The 23,980-nt window shown below is 52.1% G+C and overlaps 1 long non-coding RNA gene across 1 annotated transcript; it reads right to left on the reverse strand.

The window, feature by feature from the left end:
- Positions 1-683: 683 nt before the first annotated feature.
- LOC147995391 (uncharacterized) lies at positions 684-13,151 on the reverse strand. The gene is made up of 3 exons (XR_015684927.1): positions 12,962-13,151; positions 3,867-4,062; positions 684-1,038 (listed from the first exon to the last, which is right to left on the reverse strand). It is a non-coding gene; the product is annotated as an uncharacterized LOC147995391 (long non-coding RNA).
- Between the last annotated feature and the right edge of the window lie 10,829 nt (positions 13,152-23,980).

Genomic DNA, 23,980 nt, shown 5'->3' on the forward strand with positions numbered 1-23,980 from the left:
ACATGCGGCAGTGGGGGAGGGGCATAACGCAGCTGCACGTGGAGGTGAGACTGGCAGGCCTTAGAGGCATTGTGGAGTCCCCACGAGAACTGAGCAGCCTTACATCCCAGGGGCTTCGGTGAGGACCACAGAGCACAGTGGACTGGAATGCGAGACCAAAAAGTCTGTGAGCCTCAAACGCCAGGATGGGGCTGCTCTGCTGCCTCTGGCAGTGCCGGAGCCCCGGAACCCCTCGCACCCAGGGGCTCATGTGCCCAGGCCACACATTAGAAAGGGAGTAGGTATTGCTGGTGTCCGTGGAGTCTCGTGCCGTTCAGAGAGGCCAGGGCAGGAGCTGGGGATATGGCCCAGTAGTAGAACGCTCCATCAGTGTACACAAAGCCTGAGTTCCAGCCCAGCACGGTCATGGAGGCACAAGCTTGAATCCCAGCACTTGGGAGGTAGAGTAGATCAGAAGTTTAAATTTGGATATAGAGTGAGTTCAACGCGATGTGGGCTCCAAGAGACCTGTCTTAGAGATCAGGGTGGGAGGGCCAGGGGCTAGAAGAGGACCTTATGGGCTCTCTGAGTTAACCTGGTTTTGGGGGCCACTGTGAGTGCCATCTGGGCAGTAAGAGGGCTCTGGATGGCTGTTTCCACCTGCAATTAGTACAGAGACTTGAAGCCTCCGAGTACAGTTTCCTGGTAATTGGGACTCCAGCCCAGGCCTGTTCACATGTGGCCCCCATGTGGGCCTGGACCAGACTCTAAAACACTCAGTCCCTGCTTGCAGTGAAGCTCCTCCCCCAGCCTCAGAACTTCTCAGGATTATTCCCACTTACCCACGGTAGGGCCAGGCAGACGTTGCCTGTCAATGACTTCACCCACTGTGGGCAAGTGCCCTGGGTCTGACAGGGGCAGTACAGTGACACTCAGGAAAGCCAGCTTCCACAGGGCTACCTGCAGCAGTCGCAGTCAAAGATCACTGAGAGCTCTGACCAAGTCAGGCCCTGTGATCACAAATGAGCTTGGGTTGAGGGAGGAGGAGGCATAAAAAACCTAGAGAGGCAGAGCAAAATAAGGGAAGGGGAGGGAAGAGTCCCAAGATGAATGGAGGCCCAGCCAGGGCCCTGGCAACTGCCAGGCCCAGAAACCCTGCAGAAGCCAAGTGTTCCAAAACCAGACCCTAGATCCATGGCCACCTGCCTGCGGATGCCACAGGACCTCCACTGCAGGGCTCCCCGCCCTCGTGCAACCTTAAATATCTCCTCAGTGTCTGTAGACAGTCCCCTTGTGTCAGGTGATTGGGGGTCTCCAGGGTTTGCTCCCCTGTGCTCATGGGGTTCTCCCAGAGACCAGGGCTTGAGGGCAGGCTGGGAACCCTGGCTGCTCATCACCCGCCATGCTTCCTGTCATAGGGCCAGCTCCTGTGAGCGAATAACCCATCGATCCTCCCGCCAGCTGCCAGCAGCCAGCAGCCAGCAATGGACCACTCAGCTGCTCCCAGCCCCCAGGGCCTGATCAGGACATCGACAGAGCCGCACGGCCGCCATTTAATTAAGCTTAGTTTAATTAAAAACCTGGAGTTCTTGATTAGACTGGGTAATTGATTTAATTTTTTTTTCGTGGGATTCAAGTGCCAAATACCTCTATGGTGTGAACTCCCAAATCCTGGGGGATGAACACTGCTATCGTGGGGATGTAGATGATGATCAGAAGGGAACACTGTCCCTGGTGTGTGAGGTTCTCTCTCACCACCCATCCCTGATCTCAGCTTTCCCCACCTGAGCCCTACTGTAAAACAGAATTCTAGACCCCCACCCCCACCCCTACTCCCACCCCACATGAGTCTCCACAGGGCCCAGGCCTCAGTTTCTTCAGGACTGAGGAGAGAGACATATTTCCACACTGGCCCTAGACAGCAGTAACCATGTCTTGACTATGTGGCTTCTGGGGAAAGGAATCTGTTTGGTGAGTCATCTCAAAGTATGATTGAGTGGGCTGCCCAGAGATCAGGGAAGCCATTTGTCCAATAGCAGAGTCTTGAGCAGGGCACTTTAAATGTCCTCTTGCCAGGGTCTCCAGAGAATTGTACAGGTCCTGTGGCTGCACTGGGCCCAACGGCTCCAGGATGCAGCGGACACAGAAACTGCCCAGTGTCTGTAGGAGGAAGCACAATTCTGATGTGGAGGGGACACCATGGTCCCAGGCAACAGGTGGAAACTTCCCCACGGCCCCTGCAAGACAGAAATACCTGGAGTACAAGAATGGCTGTGTGGGCAGTGGGACTTCACTGGTCTTACATTTCTAAGACTTATTTTTTAATTTTTGTTTATGTGTACATCTGTGTGTCTGCATGTATGTATGTATGCATGTATGTGTTATGTATGTATTATGTATGTATTGTGTGTGTATTGATTTCCTGGATCTGTAGTACAGATAGTTGTGAGTGACTCAGTGTAGTTGCTGGCAACTCAACTCCAATCCTCTCTGCAAGAGCAAGAAGCGCTTCCCACTACCGAGCCACGTCTTCAACTCCTGGCCAGCCTTCCTTCCTCCTTCCTTCCTCCTTCCTCCCTTCCTCCCTCCCTCCCTTCCTCCCTCCCTTCCTTCCTTCCTCCCTCCCTCCCTCCCTTCCTCCCTCCCTCCCTCCCTTCCTTCCTTCTTTCCTTCCTCCCTCCCTCCCTCCTCCTCCCTCCCTCCCTCCCTCCCTTCCTTCCTCCCTTCCTCCCTTCCTTCCTCCTCCTCCCTCCCTCCCTCCCTCCCTTCCTTCCTTCCTTCCTCCCTTCCTCCCTCCCTTCCTCCCTCCCTCCCTCCTCCCTCCCTCCCTCCCTCCCTTCCTTCCTTCCTCCCTCCCTTCCTCCCTTCCTCCCTTCCTTCCTTCTTCCCTCCCTTCCTTCCTCCCTCCCTTCCTCCCTTCCTCCCTCCCTCCCTCCCTTCCTTCCTCCCCCCCTTCCTTCCTTCCTTCCTTCCTTCCTTCTTTACTTCCTTCTCCCCTCCCTCTCTCCTTCTTCCCATCCCTCTCCCCTCCCTCCCCCTCCCTCCCTTTCCTCCTTCCTTCCCTCCTTCCCTCCTTCCTTCCTTCCTTCCTTCCTTCCTCCCTCCTCCTTCCTCCCTTCCTTTTCCCTTCTCTTTTCTTCTCCACAGGGTTTCTCTGTGTCGTCCAGGCTGTCCTGGAGCTCACTCTGTAGACGAGACTGGTCTTGAACTCAGAGACCCACCTGCTTCTGCCTCCTGAGTGCTAGAATTAAAGGCTGGGGTGAAACCCTGTCTGCGACCTTTGGGTGCTCAGGGAGGAAGGTGCTGTAGAAAAGGAAACTTACTTTCTTTGGTTGAGCTTGATCGCTTGGGTAGTTAATTTTGTGTCAGGATCTCATCCCTGACACGTATTTTATAGTGTGAAAGAACCTCAGGACCCAGCATCAAACCACTAGGAAAGAACTGACCCCTGCAAGGTGTCCTCTGACCTCCATACACGTGCTCGGGTCATGTATTTACACCCCCCACGTGATGGACAAATACATGTAATTTTAAAACATTTAAATGAATGAAATACAACTTAGGAACACTGTGTCAGATGGATGCGGGACACTGTCATCAGGACAGCCTGTGACACAGTACTGTCCTGTGACTCTGATTCCATGAACAGCCCAGCCTAGGAAAACCCAGAGACAGCGTGTCAACCAGGGCTTGGCCAGGGGCTATTCCTCCCTTTCTATCCCAAAACCCTCCCTTCCAATTATGTAAAAAAGGAAGGAAGGAGGAAGGAAGGAAGGAAGAAGGAAAAAGGAAGGAAGGAAGGAGGGAGGGAGGAAAGAAGGAAGAAGGAAGGGAGGAAGAAAGAAAGAAAGAGAGAGAGAGAGAAAGGGAAAGCATAAAAGAATTACCATTTGGGGCCTGGAGATGTTAAATGGAGTCCTGTGCACGAAGCCCTGAATCTGCTCCTCAGTGCCTCATAACTGGGTGTGGGGGCACACATCTGTTATCAGGAAGTTGAGGCAAGAGTGTCAGAAGTTCAAGGCCATCCTTAGCCACACATTGAATTCACTGTCAGCATGCCAGCCAGGATTTTTAACCTGGACACTGTCTCAAATAAAAAGAAAAAGACACAATTACCGTTCCTATCAGTCAGGTTTCTCCAGAGAAGCAGAATGATAGTTCAGAACCGTGATCTCATTGAAGATTCTAGATCCTACCTATAAATAAAAACGGGGCTGGAGAGGTGTAATGGTTTTCAGCCTTCCTAATGCCGAGACCCTTTCATACAGTTCCTCATGTTGTGGTGACCCCGACCATAAACTTATTCTCATTGCTACTCCCTAACAGTCATTTAGCTACTGTTATGAATCATAATGTAAATGTCTGTGTTTTCCCTTGGGTCGTCGAACCTCCAAGGGGGTCATGACCCACTTTGAGAACTACGGCATAATGCTTAAGCCCAATTTTGGCTCTGAGAATGAGGTTTAATACCCAGCACCCACATCAAGGAGCTACAACCAGCTGTAACTCCATTCCGTGGTTTCTGACCCCTTCTTCTGGTCTCTTTTTATGATGCTAGAGAATCAAATGCCCATGGGAGGCAAGTACCTTACCACTGAGCTACATCTCAGCCTACAAATTATTTCCTCTTCTTCCTTCTCCTCCTCCACCTTCTTCTTCAGTTTTTTTGAGATCAGGCTGCCATTGAACTCAGAGTTGCCACCACACGTAGCTCTGTGAGTTATCTTTCTCTCTCTCTCTCTTTTTTTTTAAAGGCAGGTGGGCTGGAAGGTTTTTTTTTTTTGTTTTTTTTTTTGGGGGGGGGAGGTTTTGGAGCTGGGGACCGAACCCAGGGCCTTGCGCTCGCTGAGCTAAATCCCCAACCCATGAGCCGTTACACACAAGCTCAAAGGTTTGGCCTAGGCCTCTTCCAGTCTTCTCACCCTCTGTTTCCTGGCAGGGAGGTATAGGTTTTTTCCTGGCTCTATTGTCTGAGTTACACACAGGATCATTATCCCCCTGCCTCCTGCCCTGGGACAGACATTTTAGGAAACTCAGAGTGCTGAGAACCAAGTCAAGCTGTGTACCCAGCTGTGCTGCCCTGGAAGAACTCTCAGCAGCCACCACTTTACACACACACACACACACACACACACACACACACACACACACTGCTCACACACACACACACACACTGCTCACACACACACACACTGCTCACACACACACACACTGCTCACACACACACACACTGCTCACACACAGACACACACATAGAGACACAGACACACACACACAAGTTCACACACAAACTCACACACAGACACATATACAAGCTCACACACAGACATACATACACACAAGCTCACATACACACACATGCTCACACACACACAAGCTCACACACACATGCTCACACACACACACAAGCTCACACACACACACACAGAAGCTCACACACAGACACAGACATAGACACACACACATACAAGCTCACACACAGACACACACAGAAGCTCATACACAGACACAGACAAACACACATACAAGCTCACACACAGACACACACACAAACATATACACACAGACACACAGACACACAGACACACAGACACACACAGACACACACAGACACACACACACACACACACACACACACACACACACACACACACACACCTCAGTACACCTGGAGCTACCCTGAGTTTTCTGGTGCAAATCTGGGTTTTAATCTAGTGACAGTTGTGAAGTAGCCCAGGACCCACCCTCCTGTAGAAACAGGGGTGTGTAGATAATTTCATCAACCGCACAATCTCAGAACACCCGGGAAAGGCAATGATCACCAGGCCCCGCCCAGCACAGTAGTAACAGATGCTGAGGAGAGAGTTGTGGACCGGCCCAGTAAAGCTGGCTTGTCTGCAAGTTCTGGGCTCACAGGAGTTTTCAGCCATGCTGGAATGGGTTTATTCTTGGTGCAGCTCCCTTGGAGTGGACCATTTCCTGTAAGTAACTCCAGGGAGGTCACCGGCTCTGTAAAGTACACTTGGGTAGAATCGCTTCTCTGATCCATTGTCAATGCCCTATCCCAGGTGCATAACAGTTATGACTCCCAGGACAAGTCACACTGAAAGGGGCAACAAGAGCTCTCTCTGGAGACGGCCAGGTGGGTGATACCCAGTGGCTGTTGACCAGGCCTAGTCTAACCTGGGCGTTCTCCCTCCCACCCCAACTTAGGACCCTCTCTGTGAGGAAGGCAGGCATACAAAGAGCTTAATTGGTTGGTACTCTCTCAGAGTTGCCTCTAGGCTCCCTCCCAGTAAGGTCTTCAGAGAGCATTAGCATTTTCTCTAGGCTCCGCCCCACAGTTACCTGGCAACAGCTAGGTGTGTCTGACTCACTACAGAAGGGGCTGCTTGCTCTCTCTGCTCTCTCTTGCCTTCTTGCTCTCACTCTGTCTTCTCATCCCACTCCTCTTCTCTCCCTATTCTCTTCCTCCCCCCAACCCCTCTCCCCGTGCTTGTGGCCTACCTGTACTCCTTTACATTCTCATCCTCTCTCTCTCTCTCTCTCTCTCTCTCTCTCTCTCTCTCTCTCTCTCTCTCTTCCCCCTATCCTCTCAACTCCCTTCCCCATGCCCTGAAGAAACTCTCTTCTATACTATACTGTGCTGTGGCTGGTCCCTCTGGGCACAGGGATGCCTCAGCATGGGCCCGCGGAGGCACCCCCTTCTCCCACACCTTACCGGGCACCCCCACGAAACACATTCCTTCTATCTTTTTATAAAACACAACAGAGTGTTTATAAACCAAGATGCTCCCTAGCCTCTGTGCACTGTGTCTGACCCTGCCCCTGCTGCTCCCACCCCCACAGATATCCCGCAGCCATCCTCGGTACTTGTTGGCTGCCCTTCCCCCAGTGTGAGCTCTCGCTCAGGACCCGCCTTGTCTGTTTTACATGGTAATACAACCGGCTTTGTCTATTGATTTTGCTCTATTTTTCTGGTTTTAACTTAATGACTAGAAACCCTAAACAAATAAAATTTCCTTTAAAAACTCAGAGAGATCAATGAGCGAGGGCCAGAATACCAATTCCGTGAACCAGAGGAAAGGTCCCCAGGGCCACCGGATGTCACTGCTTACGGACAGAGGTTCCCTGGGGGCTCTGGAAAAATCTTTGGGTGGGATGGGGCAGGCAGGCCTACGTGCTTATGCCCTGCTTATCCCCCTCATAAACTGACACCCCTACTTTGTGGCTGCTGAAACCATCTAAAAGGCCATCTCTGGGTTGTAAAACTGGAAAAATTTAGAACGTGTTATTCATCTGCCTCTAGGCATCCTGCATGGCCTCTGGGAATGACAGGGCTCTGAGATCAGACGAGTCAGGCCTGGCTGCAGACCCTTGGGAGGGCTTAAATAGCATGGCCTTTGGGCAGGAAGAGAGGCTCTTTGGGAAGGCACTTGCTTAAGGCAAGACCCAGCCCAGCAGTCCTGGGCCTGTGTGGAGTGCAGATGTCCATTTGTTCCCAGCTGGGCAGGAGAAGAGGAGGGTCAGGGCTGGGAGAAGAACTAGACAACCTTGCCTTCCCTCTACCTCCCAATCCTGCTCCGGGCCTGAGGGTGTGAGGGACTGGCCACCCCCTCTCTGCTCTAAGGTCCTTAGCAGAAGGCTGGGGTTGGGGGAACCCCTTCACCACTCCTTCACCATCCAAACTTCAAATCCAAGCGAGGTCTCGTAGGAGGCTCCCCACATGGAGATTCCATCTACTGCCTAGTTGAGTCTTCTGGGAAGGTTTTAATGATCCTAGACCCAGCTGGATCTCCTATAAGACAACTAGAGTCTCAGCAGAGTGAACCACCCTGATGTAAGTGGTCAACCCTCTGGGAAGGCCCAGTGGTAGGGGGTGAGTAACTCTGCTTCTGCCCATTCTCTGGATGAGTAAGGGGAGGTGGAAGAGTTGAAATGCTGCTCAGTTTCCATCAGAAACGAGAACCTGTATCTTTCTTTTCTCCCATCCCCCATCCCCATCTTTGACACATCTGAAGCATGTTCTCAAACCTACTATGTACCCGGAGGATAATCTCCAATTCCTGACCCTCCTGCCTTGACTTCCCTCCTCAGTCTCACCACTCTGTACAGGGTATCGAGGACCAAACCCAGGGCTTCAACACGTGCAAGGCAAATACTTTATCCACCCAACTCCATCTCCAAACTGGCAGCCACTTTTGAGAGTTCTTCCCCAGGCCTCTATGAACTCTGGCCTCAGCCGCCGTGACCCCTGTGACCCAGATTCCTCTCCCTTCCTGTGCTGTAGACCGACAGCAGGTCAGCAGGGGGCTTCAGCTCTCAGATCTTTGTCTCCTTGTTTTCAGCAGACCCCAGAGGTGACAGGAAGACTCCTGAGGGGGTGAGCTCCAGCTCAGGGCCTACATGCTCTTGTATGAGGGTGTGTGGGGATGACAGCCACTGACAGAACAGTGAGGCCCAAGGTGTCACGTCAACGTTGCCAAAGCCAACGAAGTTAAAGAAGGGGAGGATGCAGGTCCTGATACGGCTTCAGAGTCTCTCCAGGTGGCTCTTGCACACCTTGGCTCCCAACTCCCAGAGTCTTGATGACTATGCTTAGGTCAAGGTTGACAGAGCCAGGTCAGTTAGTATGGACACCTCCACGGGTCATTCTTGAAGTCAGCTAATAGGTGTGGTCACAAGTCACAGAGGGTTGCTGTACTGAGAAAACTATGGATTTGGGGACAAGGACACGGGTGTGGAGTGACGTTTGAGAATGCCCATTGCAAGAGGAAGGGGTTAGCACCCACACAAGTCCCAGTGAAAATGTCAGGCATGGTGAGAGGCTTGTCAGGGACTGGGTTAGGGCCTGGGTTATTTTCCTGTTGTGATAAAACACCATGGCCAAGGTTACAGAAGGAAGGGTTTGTTTGGGCTTCCAGGTCCAGAGGGACTGGAGCCCATCACCATCATGGTGGGAAAGTGTGGCTGCAGGCACTGGGCAGGCACTGAATTTATTTGGTTTTACAACTCAAACCATAAGCAGAGAACAGAGCAAACAAGAAATGCTGTAAGTCTTTATGCTTTAAAACTACTTCAATGACACATCTCCTCCAGTAAAGCCAGACTTCAAACCTCCCTAAACAGGGCATAGATGAAACACCGTCATCAAGCATTCAAATATCAAGGATTATTGAGTGCATTTATCAATCAAACCACTGCACAATTTCAGGGGAACAAGCCCATCATGTGGGAGAGGGCTCATGTCTTTTTTTTTTTTTAATTTTTTTTTTTTGGTTCTTTTTTTTTTTTCCGGAGCTGGGGACCGAACCCAGGGCCTTGCGCTTCCTAGGTAAGCGCTCTACCACTGAGCTAAATCCCCAGCCCCTCTTTTTTTTTTTTTAAAGATCAGGTTTCACTGACTGTCCTGGAACTCACTTTGTAGACCAGGCTGGCCTCAAACTCACAGAAGTCACTTGCCTCTGCCTCCTGAGTGCTGGGACTAAAGGCGTGTGCCACACACCCAGCGAGGGCTCACATCCTAAACGCAGGTAAGAAGAGGAGCAAACTAGGAATGACTTCAGGCTTTGAAACTGCAAAGTCTGGCCCAAGTGACGCACTTCCTCCAGCAAAGTCATATCGCCGAGACCTCTACCAACAGTTCATGCAACTCAGAAACAGACGTTCAAGTGCCAGATCCTATGGAGGACAGTCTCAGCCAGTCCACCACACGCCACAGCCAGTGACAGAAGACAGCTGTAGCAGCTACACTGCCCCTTGAGCAACTGCAATGTCTGTGTCCCTCCCTGCACTACCTAGGGTCCTAGGCTGACATTCATGCCTACCAAATCTATCTTCATAGCTTGGGTGCTGCCTGCTGGGGGAGGCTGCTCCCTTCCTCTCTGATGCCATGACTTCTAGAATTAGTTGCTGAGGATTCTGGATCCCAGCGTGCTTCTCCCTAACACACACAACAGATGAGACCCTGACACAGATGGGTAGTGGCATGTGGGAGCACTAGACATGCGGTGGGGAAGGCTGGGGGGGGCAGATGGATCCGGTTGGCAGGCCCTCTGGTGGAACCCCTGTCACTACTGCATGGGCAAGCAGTGAAGTGAGGCTGCGTGTGAGCAGCTGAGGGCGTATATGGAAGGCCAGATGTGCACAGCTGGGAGAGTGCAGAGCCAGATGTGGGACAGTGGGATGTGCAGAACTGAGACTGGCAGTCGACCGTACTGGGCATGCTCTTCCTGACTCAGACCTCAGTCTTCTCAGCTAGAAAGTGGGATAACAGCGCCATATTCTAAGGAATGAGTGGAAGCGAGGGCCTCTCTGTGTAGCCTCAGGGGTGTCATAACCCTCAAGCAGGCAAGAGCATCCTTGGATGAAATGCCCTTCAGGATCATCTGCTTTTCCAAGGCTCCAGGCTCTGTCTACCTCCTCTGCCCTCTGCCACTATGTCCCACAGGTGTTACTCTGTGGTCACCAGGTCCCCAGGCTGGAAAAGAGATGCCACCTCAACAAGTTGGTGCTGGATCCCTGTAGGTGCTGTGTGCTCTTTTCTTTTCCACCACCACCTCAGAGACCAGAGTTACATGGAACTCTCCTAACACAGCAGAGGGTCCCAAGGTCTCTGAGGTCTCTGTGGGCCTAGAGGATTAGGGTACACACAGGTAGTGTGCATTTGTACATGGTATGCACAGATGTGTGATGTATACACACATGGTGTGTATATATGTGATACGCGCATACTAATATTGCACCCAGAAGTCTTTGCACACGTTTATCAGAGTCTGCGTGTGCAAACCTGTGTACACTTGCGTGTATGCTTGTGATGTTTTGGCACCCGCAGGAAGATGTTCATATGTAATGTGTCTTCTTGTATTCGTGTGTGTCTAGTGTGTTCAACTGTGTCTGTTGTGTTGAATGTGTGTATACGAGCTCACATGTGCCACTGGGGAAAGAACCCTGAAGAGGTCCCTCTTGTTGATTGGTTCCTGCTTGGGCAAATCCCCAGAGTGTGGGAGGGGAGGTGCAAACCCATTTCCCACCCTCTGAGCCCAGTCCTCCGAGCAGTTGGTTTACTCTAATTCCTGCGGGGGTGAAAAGCTCTCCACCTGCCAGATGTCCCCGGTCCAACTGTACACTAGCTTATCAATTATTGAAGGAGAGGCGTCCCTCTGGAAAAAGCCACAGTGCTGCAGGTGGCTGGGAGTGGCTCTGGTTACTGTCCTAAAGGCACCAGTGCCACCTCAGACAACTAAGAGCTGGGAGGGGCCCAGCCTCAGGTCCTTCCATTGTATGAGCTCAGTGGTCCTCCAGCCACTTCTCACAGCCATGACAGGCTGGGAGGAAGAGACAGATTGGGAGTTTCCTCAGCTGGAAACTCCTCTAGTGCCTCCTGAGGAAGCCCCACTGACCCTGAGGACTAGGAGGAAGGCTGTCCTGCCTCCCCACTCTTCACCTCTCCTCAAGTGGGCAGCACTTTCCTGGGAAGTCGGCTAGGGATTTTGGGTCATTCAGGTTGTGTCCTCACTGGATATGGCCAGGCCTAGCACTTGTTAGAACTAGTTCTTACCTGCTTCCTCCAGGGGTGGGGGCAGGCACTGAGCTTGCAGAATAGACAGGACGAAAGCCCCCCCCCCCCTTGCTCCAACTTCCTGGGGAACCACAGGGCACAGTCATGAATGGTAATTACAGTTGGTATCCCCACTAGACCACATAGTTGGCATGGTGATGTGAAGTTCAGGCATCACAGACCAAGGATAACCCCATTTTTAGAGTCAGATGTAAGACTAGACCTGCCTCTTTGGTGTCCAGGAGCAGAGGGTAAGCCAGGGCCAGAACAGGACTGCAGATCATCCCTAGATGAATTCCTGCTTGGAACGGACCACTCTGAGTCTCCAGAGGTCACTCATTGGTCAGACACAACAGTCCCAGGTACTGCCCTAGGACCTTTTACAGATAAAGAAACTGAGGCCTGAGGTCTGAGGGTGCAATGAACTCATCCTCGTGGTCATACTACAAATAAGCGAAAATTGGGCCCAAGCCCACTGCGACCTCTCCAGATGCTGCTGACTAATGAGGCCCCTAATCCCCAGGTCAGTGTAAGAGACCTCCCATTCAGCTCTTCACCCGACCTGTCACCCAGTGAAGAGGGGGCAAAAGGACACGTGGCTCGTACAGCCAGTGTCCAGTGTCACGACATCCGATCAGTCCATTCCAGTTGTCAGTGCCTCGCTGGGGCCTGTCTAAGGTATCTGAATTATACACGAGGCCCAGCCACCCAGGCAGCAGATGGCAGTGCACACAGTAACCAGAGCCCTGTCAGCAGGCACCTCCCCTTCTCCTGCTCCTGTCCCTGGGGGCCAAGGGTGCACATAGGGAACCCCTCCCACCCAGGGATTCCACTGCAAGGGACAAAGAGTCTGCATAATTGGGGTCCCAGGAACAGCCCCCTGCCTTGCATGTGTCCCTCTGTATGTCCCAGATGGCCGGGTGTCACAGCTCCTTGGCTCCTCCCAGTCACTAGCTCTGTGCTTTGCAGAAGCAATTGCTGAGAAGGCTGGAAGATGGTGTTCAAAGGGGAGATCTCCCCAGATGGGCAGGGCTAGGGAGAGAAAGGCAAGCACTGGGCACAGGGTGGGGTGGGGGCCTTGGTTCACAGCAGAGGGAACACAGACCTGATGGGAGCTCTCCACTGGGCTGGCCCCAGTTGGCTATGTCTCTCCCCACTGGCTGGGTCACAGGCAGCACTTTCCTTTGTAATGCCAAGATTTGCCTATTTCTCTGCCAGTCCAAGTGGTACATGACATTATGCCCGGAGCACTAAAGTCAGGCTTGCACTAGAGATGGGTAGATCAGACAGCCCAAGACAGGAGGGGCTGGGATAAGGTCAGCTTTCAGGGACCTTGGGAGGCAGTACCTGTGCTGGGGGTGCCAGGCTCCCCAGTACTGACCCTCATGAGATCGTCTCTCAGGTGTCCAGGGCTCTACATACCTCCAAAGCCACAGGACACAGGTCAGGTGTCCACCATCCCACAGACAGCCCAAGTTCCAGGCGATGATGTCATGGTTTTGTCTGGCCCTCTAGCCTAGCACTTGAGCGCCCTCCATCTCCCGGAAGGCAGGGCTGAAGACCCTGTGAGTCCGGCTCAGGCTGGAGATGCCAGACTACACCCTATGTGTTTCTGGTCCTTAGGGCACCCAGAAAACCCAGATGTGCATCAATCTAAACAGTGATTTATTTAATAATTAAGCATATTACCTCTAGAACTTTCCAGGGCTGCCCTGCCAACGTGTGCCGGAGATCTTGGTAATTAAATACATTATGCAGTGTAACCTCGATGGTTGGGAATGAATCAGTTTAATTATGAGAGAATCACACATCACAATTAACATTCTCATTTTAAATCAGAGATGAGTGCGGGAGTTTCCTGCTCCCCAACCCTGGCTCCAGAGAAACAGGGCCACATAAGAAAAAGTCACCAGGACCACCTTCAGGCCCCAAAGTACTCAGCCTTTCCAAGGGGACTTGGCATATTACATCCAAGCACACACAGTGCTGGAGGCAACCAGAGGTTGTGGGAGTTAAAAACATTCTCACAGGGATGTGGGACAGACTTTCCCCAGGAAATACAAGGGTCATGACATGGTGCCACACTGCTCTGGCAAAGGCTTGGCTTCTAGGTGCTTCTTGCTGTGGTAAGTTCTGCAATGAAGCTGTCTCTCTGTGGAGCTGACTGTGGAAGTTAATAACTTCTGTTTTCTGAGAAGACAAGCCCACACAATGGAAGAAAATGACTTTAAATGACATAGCAGAGGCCAACAGGCTTGTGCTTCTTATCCAGTGGCCGTTGAACTGATTCTTAAGGCCTGGGAGATGGGTAGGGAAGTTAACAAGGGCTTAGTTTGTGCTCAGGGTCCTAGACTGTGGCTTTTCCTGCCATGGTGCCTTGGTGGCCACCAGGCCTGCAGTCTCCTCTCTCTCCTCAGAAGCATGCAGCAGAGCAGGCCCTGTAGGCTGAGCTGGGCAGTGCACTAGTCGGGGTTGGGGGTGGGGAGACAGCAGCCATTTGTTTCCTTCTCGGAAGGTCTTAGTGTCACTGTCTTTAGCCATCCTTGTCCCAGGCACGTGCCAAATTCTCATGCTACTGTTTTCAGGAACCGTCCTCTGGGCTTGTCCTATATCCTAATGCTCTTCAAGGGTAGCAGGCGTCTGTCCTGTCTCTGATGCCTGGAAGAGGGACTTGGTGAGCTTCTGGCCACAGTTTTCAACTCTCCCGATCTTTCTACCACCCCAGGCTATTCTCCAAGTCCATGAAGACTCCGTTCATCTTCTGCAGGCTCTTTCCAGGAAACCCAGGCTCAGGGTACCACCAGTCGCGGGTGGGGGTGGGGGTGGGATGACTCTGGAGCCTTTGCCCTGCCTACAGGGAGCCAGAGCCAGGCAGAGCAGGGTTACAGAGTCTAGAGCATTTGGGGTTTAGGGCTTGAGTAAAAGGAAGGGGAAGTTAGGCCCTTGCCTCTGCCAGGGTCCCTGGGTCCAGACTTCTGTCACTCCCAGCCAGTCTGATTTATGGGGATCACAAATGGCAGGTCTGGGGAGCCCTGGCTCTTTTACTGAATGGCAGTTCAGAGGAGGGGGACATGAATGACAGATGTGAAACTAGACACCCGCTCCTAAGGCCCCAAAGAACCAGCTGAGACCTGAAGCAGATGCCTCCACATCCCATCCTCCTGCTGTCAGCAGCAGCCTCACCTGTGTCTTCCAGAAGTTCTCAAGGTCAGAACACAGCCCGTCGGGAAGTGGGTCAGGGGCCAGAGCTGCGGCTGTCCTGAGAATGCCCAAGCAGCCGAAGGGTACAGGCCCTTGGGGAGTGCTCCGGGCAGCCCAATAACTACCCAATTCCATTTTAATTTTATTTCCTGGATGAAAACACCAGGATCAATCCCACTGACCGTTTAGCAAGGTGTCACCATTTGCATGCTTAAAAGATGCTGTTGTGGGGGATGGGAGGCCAGGCTGGAGTGATTGAAGCCGAGGCTCCTTTCGGCTGAGGGAGTTTAATTTTCAGGTGCAAAGGCAGTGCAGATTGCTGTGCTGGCGTCCCCAAGATGGTCACGGGCGGGCGGGAGTAGGGGGGTGCGGTGGGGGGAGTCCCTGAGCCAGGAGTCTTGGGAGAGGCGGTACCATTTCCTGTCACTTCCTCGTAGTGTCTGCCCAGCCAGTGGCTTTGCTGGAGTTCTCACTGATTTTTAAACACTGGCGGTATGCAGAAAGGGGAATTGATTCACATGAAGGTAGAGAGTAGATCATCCCCGTGGTCCTGAAGGACCAGGATGAAAGGCTCTTTCAAACACACCTAGAGCCCCAAGGCACTCCCTCCCTTGGGTGTTGGGGAAGAAAACTGGTGGCCACTTGTGCATCCTGCCCCTGCCCAGCATCCCCGTCTTTCATATGATAAAGTTCTGGGTAAGGGGCTTTAGGAATTGTGTATGGTGCCTCCCCAATATGTCTCACAGGAGTCTAGTCATCAAGGCTCTGAGGGAAGGCATAGGTGGAACCATACTCAGTTCCCTAGGTAACCTTGAACCTAGATATCCGCCCTTCGTTAATAAGGGTGAATTGCCAGCCCTCTGCTCTGGACAGCAGTCTGCTCAGTACATCCTTCCTCTGGGACCAAGGCTAGCCTCCCAGGCCATCACAGGGCTCAGGGCTCAGTGCAGGTCAGGAAGGGGTGGATGAGCAGAGGCCGGGGGCACTGAGGAGGTTAGGAAGAATGGAGTTGGAAAGAGGCCATGGGTACTGTTCAATCCATTGACCGCGATGAGGAGAGCTGAGGAGGAAGTCCTACTGTGTGGGTGCCAGGAATCAGACCCAGGTCCTCTGCAAGGATAGCAAGTGATCTTAACCACCGGGTGCTACTGGATGGTGTTTGGCACCCACTCAGAAATGGGCCACTCAGCAGGTGGCCAAGTCACTACCCAAATATGTTACAGAGAAGAGGACAGCCCAGTCCCCACATGCCTGGCCCCTGGCAGCCTCAGGACCCTGAGCACTTCACTTAATCCTCTTGGGTCAAAGTCTGCTTATGTGTGCAATGGGGTGGGAGTGTGGTGTGAAAAGCTTAGTCACGGGATGTCTCCACAAAGCACAAGATCCTACTTGCAATGTTCACTCCTGCTCTCTGTGTAGGACCTTTGGGCCCAGACAGGCAATACCTTGTTTGGGGGCAGCTGGAGGTCCAGAGAGAGGATGGGGCCTCCATGGAGCTCAGTCTGATTGCACTCGGGTTGAGAATACTTGGTACTTGTCATTGGTCCTTGAGCAGGCAGATGCCATGGCCAGATGGCTGGGATGCATGGCGCCTCCAGGAGGTTTTGTTCTAATACTCTGGGCACTGACACTACTCTGCATGGCTCTGGGAATGCTAGAAAGATCTTCTTCAAGGCAGACAACAGGCCTGTCAGTGCACAGAGCAGCTAATGATGTGTGGGAGAGCTCGTGAGCACAAGACAACCTCAACCTTGACTGTGAAACCACAGCTAGTAAGGCAGATGGGACACAGACCCTAAATAGAGGGCAGTGCAGTGGCAGGGAGCCCGGGTAGCCTCAGCCTCCAGGGCCCATGGAAGAGCAAGCTGGGCTTCTCCATGCCCTTCTGCATCTTAGAGGTGTGGGCAAGGACTGCTCTGATGATGGAGTTAGATACGGAAAGTGGGGAAGAGGCCAGCGCGCCTGCAGCTGCTCGGACTGTTTCTTCAAACACGGAATTGTGACCCAGAAATGCTCCAGTAAGTGTAAGCAGCCCATGAGTCATGAGAACAGGTCTACCTGGAGAAGCAGGCACACAGCTGGCAACTTGTTGCTTTGGGGAGACCCTTGACAGAAACAAATTAGAGGAGGAAGGAGGTTCTGCTCCTCCATGGTTGTGGAGACAGGGGAGCTGAGGCAGCTGGGCCTGTGGTGGTGGCAGGAGCCTGAGGGGCGGTCGGCTCATGCCTTGTCTCAGAGTTTCTGTCACTATAATAAAGCACTCTGACCAAGCGCAATTTGGGGAGGGAAAAGCTTATTTTATCTTATGCTTCAAGAAAATGGCACATCACTAAGGGATGTCCTGGCAGGATCTCAAGCAGGGCAGGAACCTGGAGGCAGGAACTGAAGAAGAAGCCATTGGGGAACACTTGCTTACTGAGCGAGCTTCCTTCCTTCCTTCCTTCCTTCCTTCCTTCCTTCCTTCCTTCCTTCCTTCCTTCCTCCCTCCCTTCCTCCCTCCCTCCCTTCCTTTTCTTTTTCTTTCTTTTTTTTTTTTTTTGGTTCTTTTTTTCGGAGCTGGAGACCGAACCCAGGGCCTTGCGCTTCCTAGGCAAGCGCTCTGCCACTGAGCCAAATCCCCAACCCCTCCTTTTCTTTTTTTAAGATAGGGTTTCTCTTTCCAGCCCAGGCTGTCCTGGAACTCAATCTGTAGTCTAGGGTGGCCTCAAACTCAGAGATCTGCCTGACTCTGCCTCCTGAGTGCTGGGATTAAAGGTGTGGACACCACCACCCAGTTCAACTTGCTTTCTTTTTTTTTTTTTTTTTTTCAGGGGCTGGGGACCGAACCCAGGACCTTGCGCTTCCTAGGTAAGCGCTCTACCACTGAGCCAAATCCCCAACCCCTCAACTTGCTTTCTTATTCATCCCTAAGACCACCAGCCCAAGGATAACACTGGCCACATAAGCTACCCCCTGCCCAACAATCATCCACCAAGAAATGCCCCCACAGGCTTGCCCTCAAGACAATCTGGTGGGGGCATTTTCTCAACTGAGGCTCCCTCTGCCCAGTGACTCTATCCTGTGTCAAGCTGAGCTATTCAGCACACAAGTCAATGGATCAGGAGACGAAGCTAAGGTCAGAAATTGGCTGTGCCTCCAGTCTCACAGACTCAGCCCTATGCCCTGCATGTACCAGGTAGGCCCCATCCCTCAAAGGTTCTACGATCTCTCAAAATATTACCACTGCTTGAAGACCAAGTGTTAAACACACGAGGCTATGGGGTTATTCCACAATCCAACGATAACAGGTCCCCAACAGCATTAAGTCCAGTTAAAAGTTGGATAGAGCCCAGGTGCCCGCCGACAGGTGAATGGATCTAGAAAGTAACCCGTCTAGGCCAGGCCTGACGGAATATGTCTGTAACCCGAACGCAGGACGGGGAAGCAGAGAGATCATCGGCTCAAGGTCATTCTGTCTCAAACAAAGGGCAAAGAAAAATGCTCCATCCCACAGCAGCCACAACACAGCCATAAAGCCATGATGCACACACAGCAAGTCAGGGCGGCCCTTGGAGTATGTGCAATGAAAGAACCAGGCAAGCACACAAGGAACATGGAGGTGCTCTGTTTATATGAAGGCCCATAGGCGTTTTGGTGTGGCCTGATTGCGGCCACGGATAGGACAAGGGTGAGGTGACAGCTAAGGGGCAGAGGTTTCCAAGGCAATGGACATGTTTTGTTCATTTGTCTTTGAAATTGGGTTTCTCTACATAGCCCAGGTTAGCTTAGAACCTGTGATCCTCCTACTTCAGCCTTCTTAGTCCTGGGATACAGATAGAGGCCAGGGTACAGTCAACACCAGGCCAGTGTTCTACTCCTGAGCCGAGCCTCGTGTGTGTGTGTGTGTGTGTGTGTGTGTGTGTGTGTGTGTGTGTGTGTGTGTTCAGATTGCCCTGTGTACAGGTGAATGGGCATGGTCGGGAGTAGGAGGGGGTGACCTGAACTTCACAATAGAAGTCTTCTTTGACCACCCTCTACTTTGTTTATTGAGACAGACAGGGTCTCTCGTTAGACCTCAAGCTCACCAATCCCAGCGTGTCTATCGTCTGCAGAGCCAGCTTTTCCTGGGATACTCACACTTCTGCCTCTCAAGACGTGCTAGCATTGTCAGCAACCACCATAGCCAGCCTTTTCTTTTCTTTTCTTTTTTTAAAGATTATTTATTTATTTTGTGTATATGGCCTATGTATACATCTATTACCTATGTGCCAGAGGAGGGCATCAGATTCCATTACAGATGGTCGTGAGCCACCATGTGGTTGTTGGGAATTGAACTCAGGACCTCTGGAAGAGCAGCCAGTGAGTGTGCCCCTAACCACTGAGCCATCTCTCCAGCCCCCCAGCTTTTTCTTAAGCCCTGAGGATTTGAACTCAGGTCCTCGTGCTTACCCAGCAAGCACGTTATCCACCAAGCCATCTCCCCAGTCCTAAAGCTGTTTTTAAAAAGCAAATACCCAGGCCCACAGAGGATGGGCTCTCTGTCCTCTTCTGAGAAGAGAACCCCAGGGACAGATGGTACAGCCCTCAGGATATGTCACCCATGCTCCTGTCCCTCCAAGCCTCAGGGCCCCTGGAAGGGGGCGTTACCACAGCCAGTGACAACAGAAAAGGCAGATTAAAAGCCCTGAAGGGACATTGTGGATCAAGGTCAATAAATCTCAGGGTGGCCACTCTGTTGAGCAATCTGTCCGGCTGCCTCTCACCAGCCCCCCTGCTCCCCATTACCACAGGGGGAGCCACAAATCACCCTGACAGACCAATCAACAGGCCGGAGCTTTTACACACACAGCCTTGTGAGGGATGATCCACCCTCAGCAATGCAGCGGAATAAATCTCTTCTGGAACTTTTCCCTTCGTCCACCATCCGAGCCCCAGGAGCAGGTGACCCATCCCATTCCAGCGGTCTTCCCGTGGCCCCCCTTCCCAAGGGCTGGGCTGAGAGTCCCCACCTTTGTCTCTGCTGGACACCTCTGTTCTAGGTCTCTGATGGGCCCTGGTCATGGCTGAGGGATGTGGGTCCCATCTGACAAAAAGTCCATCCTGTCCCTTGCCTGCAGTTCATCCCTTCCCCCACCAGGCACCATGGGCCCCCACAGCCATGGCCGATAGTGTCAGGTCCGTCTGGCAGGGCTGGGCTGACTCATTTCAGTAGGAGGAAAGAAAGCTTTATAAAATAATTCATAGGAAACTTAAAACACTCAGACACCAAGAAATTGCAAATGGGGAAATATGATGGATTGTGGGTTGAAAGAAGGCGACTTCTCTGGGCAAAATTGATCCCTTAGAAAATGTTTTTGTCTGCTATGAAAAATGGGTAATACCTGCTGGGGCTTCGGAGCTATAATCCCGAAAATAATTTGCTTTTGATTTCCTCTTAGCCTCTACAGCTCTTTTTGCTCCTCTCCCTCCCCGGGTGAGAGTCAGGGCCCTCGTGTGGAGGCCCCCGGCCATCTTTGCTGATCTGAGTGAATCCGGCTCACAGCCTCCCAGAGCCCCTCCAGCCGACTTCAGCATTTCCCGATCATGGGTTCCCGGGCAGCCCAGGCCACCTGGGTGGTTGAGGACAGAGGTGTGTGTCTGAGTGAAATACCTTGGTTGCTGGTTGAGCTTTAGAAAAGTCCTTACTCCACAGGGTGATGCGGCTTGCAATGGTGGTAAGCATATGGTGGAAACAGATGGGGTCCTGCAAAGGTAAACTGAGGCTAGAGGGGTGGGCATTTAGAAACAGAGAGAAGGGAAGTGTGGATGTAGCCTGGGACAATGGACAGGCAGAGCTGTAAGCCTCTAGGGCCATAGCCACTGAGCTACAGGCTCCAAGTACCAGATGGGAGCTTGAAAGAACCTAGGTCTCTCTTCCTAGGTCCACTGAGCCTTGCCATCAGTACAGTGGCTTCTCTTCAACCAGCAAACTACCTTTTCATGAAGGCCGACATCCAGGTCAAACCAGGGGCACCTCTCCGCTGGTCCTGATATCTGCCCCTCTCTGAGCAGATGCACTCTGAACAAAAGCCAGGCTGACTTCAACAACACACACACATGGTCCTCAAATAATTCTCAGGCTACAGGGTCAGAGCTGTGAACCCAGAGCCTTACGGTCTCTGCTGTGGTTTTGTCTCTATAGCAGGCTTTCTGTGGATGTGAAGGTGAGATCCTGGGGACAGGCTGTGAGGACCCACGCTCCTCCTCCGAAGAAATGGAGGTAGTTAAACAGACACCTGCTCCCTGCCGGGATCTGTCTCCTGGGGTGTGAGGGCCTTGTGGGTGACAGGATCCAGCAGTCGGAAGGCCATAAAGCCAGGCCAGCTCCTCAGGACGTTTCTTCCCTTGGAGCCATCCTGTCTATGACAAATGAAGCAAACTGTTCCCTCAGCTCACCACAGCTCACCACAGCTCACTACAGCTCACCACAGGCTGACTTGTAAATTCACCTTGACGTCTTCATCTAAGCCGCTTCCGCGCATAGGTGGGTGGTCAGGATGCAGCCACTTCACAGATCCCTCTTTATCCTCCAGGCCTTCTCGATGATGGACAAGGCTAGCCTGTGAGCCTTGGGGAAGACTAGACAGCACACGTCCACTGCACAAGCCTCTCTTCCAAATTGATGAATTCAGTAGCCACGCCAGGCCATACGTCACCTTATCTCTGAGCTTGGTGACTCTCCTGCAGCTATGTGGGAAACCTGGAGAGTGCTCTTGAAAAGACTGATTCAGGGCCTCCACGAGACCATTGCCAAGAGTTATTTTTATACAACAGAAGGTGGTGGAGGTGACAGCTGAGAAGTGCGGCTACCATCGTGGGGGGGGCGGGGTAAAGGACTCAAATCTCCAGATGTGAGGGAAGCAGCTGTCAAGAGCCTTCTGAGCCATTCTCTGGCAGGTTCATGAAGACCAGGCCAACAGGTGAGCAGGGCACCTCAAATGTCAAATCTATGTCAAGGAGGTGCTGTGTTTACTCATTCCTGCTGCCCCACCCCTAGGCAGAGGCCTTTGGGTATGGTGCTGCAGAGTTTGTCTGACCAACTAGTCAGAACCACAGGGCACGTGGCTTGGGGCAATCTGGACAGGCCAAGAGCCCCCCCAGATGACCACTTCATATAAATTACAGAAGAGTTGGGCATGGTGGCTCAGCCTACAATCTCATGCCTAGAGAGGCATGGGCAGAGAGATGGTGAGTTTAAGGCTAGCCTGGGCTACATTGAAAGATCAAGGCTACACAGAGCAGAATGAGGCAGCTGGGGCTGCATGAAGGATGTCTGAGTCGGGAGTGGTTCCTTACTTTTGGGCCCAGGGGTTGTTTTGGGCAGGGAACAGGCCAGAAAAATGGTGTGCAGCCTGGTCGGTGGAACTGAACAAGGAGCGATGGGGCACTGTAGACTGGCCAGGAGCGGCAGGGTGAGGCAGAGGAGCAGAGTTGGCAGAGGTCATCGGGTTCCCCACCAGCTGGACCGTGGGCCTGTGACACAGTTGCCTGTCTGAATGTCCCTAAAAGGGGAGCGCCTGTGACAGACAGGGAGCAGGCAGCCTTGTATGCCCAGAGGACAGCTGCCTGTGTCTCTAGTGTTGCAGAGAGAAGGGGAGGCTCAGATCCCACGTTGGCCTCTCCCAGCCTCTGCCACCAGTGTCGCCGGGAAGGCCCCTTTCTGATTGTATTAGACAGGCTGCTATTGATCTGGTTCCTGTTTATCCCTGGAGCCTCATTTCAATAAACAGCAGTTTGGAAGAATTAACAAGGGACCCAGCTCACTCCCCGCCCCCTTCTTCCTCCGCCTTAGTTTTCCTTTGGAAGATTTATGAGGATTCCAGTGAGGTTCTAATTTGTTCCTGGGACAGCAAGATCTGAAGCAGAGGTTTGTTCCTGGGTCCTTACATGGCGACATGGCTCTTTCCACCAACCTGGTGGCTAAGGGACCAAGACAGGGTCTTTGGTGCTCAGGAACAGCTATGATCACCAAAGAATCTCAGTCTGGGAGGGAGCAAGCTGCCACACTGCTCTAGGATGGGTCAACCCCGGGAGAAGTCGTCAGGAGGGAAAATGAATCAGCTCTGAGCAGATCATCACAGGCCCTGGGTCTCAGCCCCTTATCTGCAAAGTCAGATGGAGGATGACAGATGTGCAGAGACTCTGTATGTGTGTGTGTGTGTGTGTGTGTGTGTGTGTGTGTGTGTGTCGTGTGTGTGTGAGTGTGTGAGTGTGCGTGAGAGAGTGTGTGTGAGAGTGTATGTGAGTGTGTGAGTGTGTGTGAGTGTGTGTGAGTGTGAGTGTGTGAGAGTGTGTGTGGTGTGTGTGTGAGTGTGTGTATGAGTGTGATGTGTGTGTGTGTGTGTGTGGTGTATACCATGGACTATATGTATGTTCTGTGGAACGATCACACCATACCTGACAAGTGTGTGTGTGTGTGTGTGAGAGAGAGAGAGATTGAGTATGTGTGTGTGAGTGTGTGAGTGTGTGTGAGAGAGTGTGTGAGAGTGTATGTGAGTGTGTGTGAGTGTGTGTGAGTGTGAGTGTGTGAGAGTGTGTGTGAATGTGTATGAGTGTGTGAGTGTGTGAGAGTGTGTGTGAATGTGTATGAGTGTGTGTGAGTGTGTGTGAGATTGAGTATGTGTGTGTGAGTGTGTGTGAGTGTGTGTGAGTGTGTGTGAGTGTGTGGTGTGCACACGGGTCACACCGTGCTTCATGCTTAGTTTTCCCTGTTTTTGTTTGTGTTTTGTATTGCTGTTCTGCTTCCATGTCTGTCTGTATGAGGGCATTAGATTCTCTGGAATGGAAATTACAGACAGCTGTGAGCTGCCATGTGGGTGCTGGGATTTTGAACCTGGGTCCTCTGGAAGAGCAGCCAGTGCTCTTAACAGCTGAGCCATCTCTCTAATCTGTTTGCCCTGTTTTGAACCCAGTGCAACAGAAATTTCCCTGAGTTATGCAGTTGTCTTTTAAAAACAGGTTTTAAATGTGTGCCCAGGGATGACACCACCCACAGTGGTGTTTGGGCTCTAATCAATCATCAATTAAGAATATGCTCTGCAGACACGCCCACAGGCCAGCTTAATGGAGGTATTCTCTCAACTGAGGTTTCTCCTTCCTAGATGACTCTAGCTTATGCACGTTGACAAAAATGTAACCAGCATAGGAGACATCAGAACTCTTCGGGCCATTTGGAGGCCACATACCATGGCCATGCCTTCCAAGTGGATGTCCAGGCTGTTG

This window comes from Rattus norvegicus, chromosome 3 (assembly GCF_021556685.1).
Source record: "Rattus norvegicus strain SHRSP/BbbUtx chromosome 3, alternate assembly SHRSP_T2T, whole genome shotgun sequence".
NCBI lineage: Eukaryota > Metazoa > Chordata > Mammalia > Rodentia > Muridae > Rattus > Rattus norvegicus.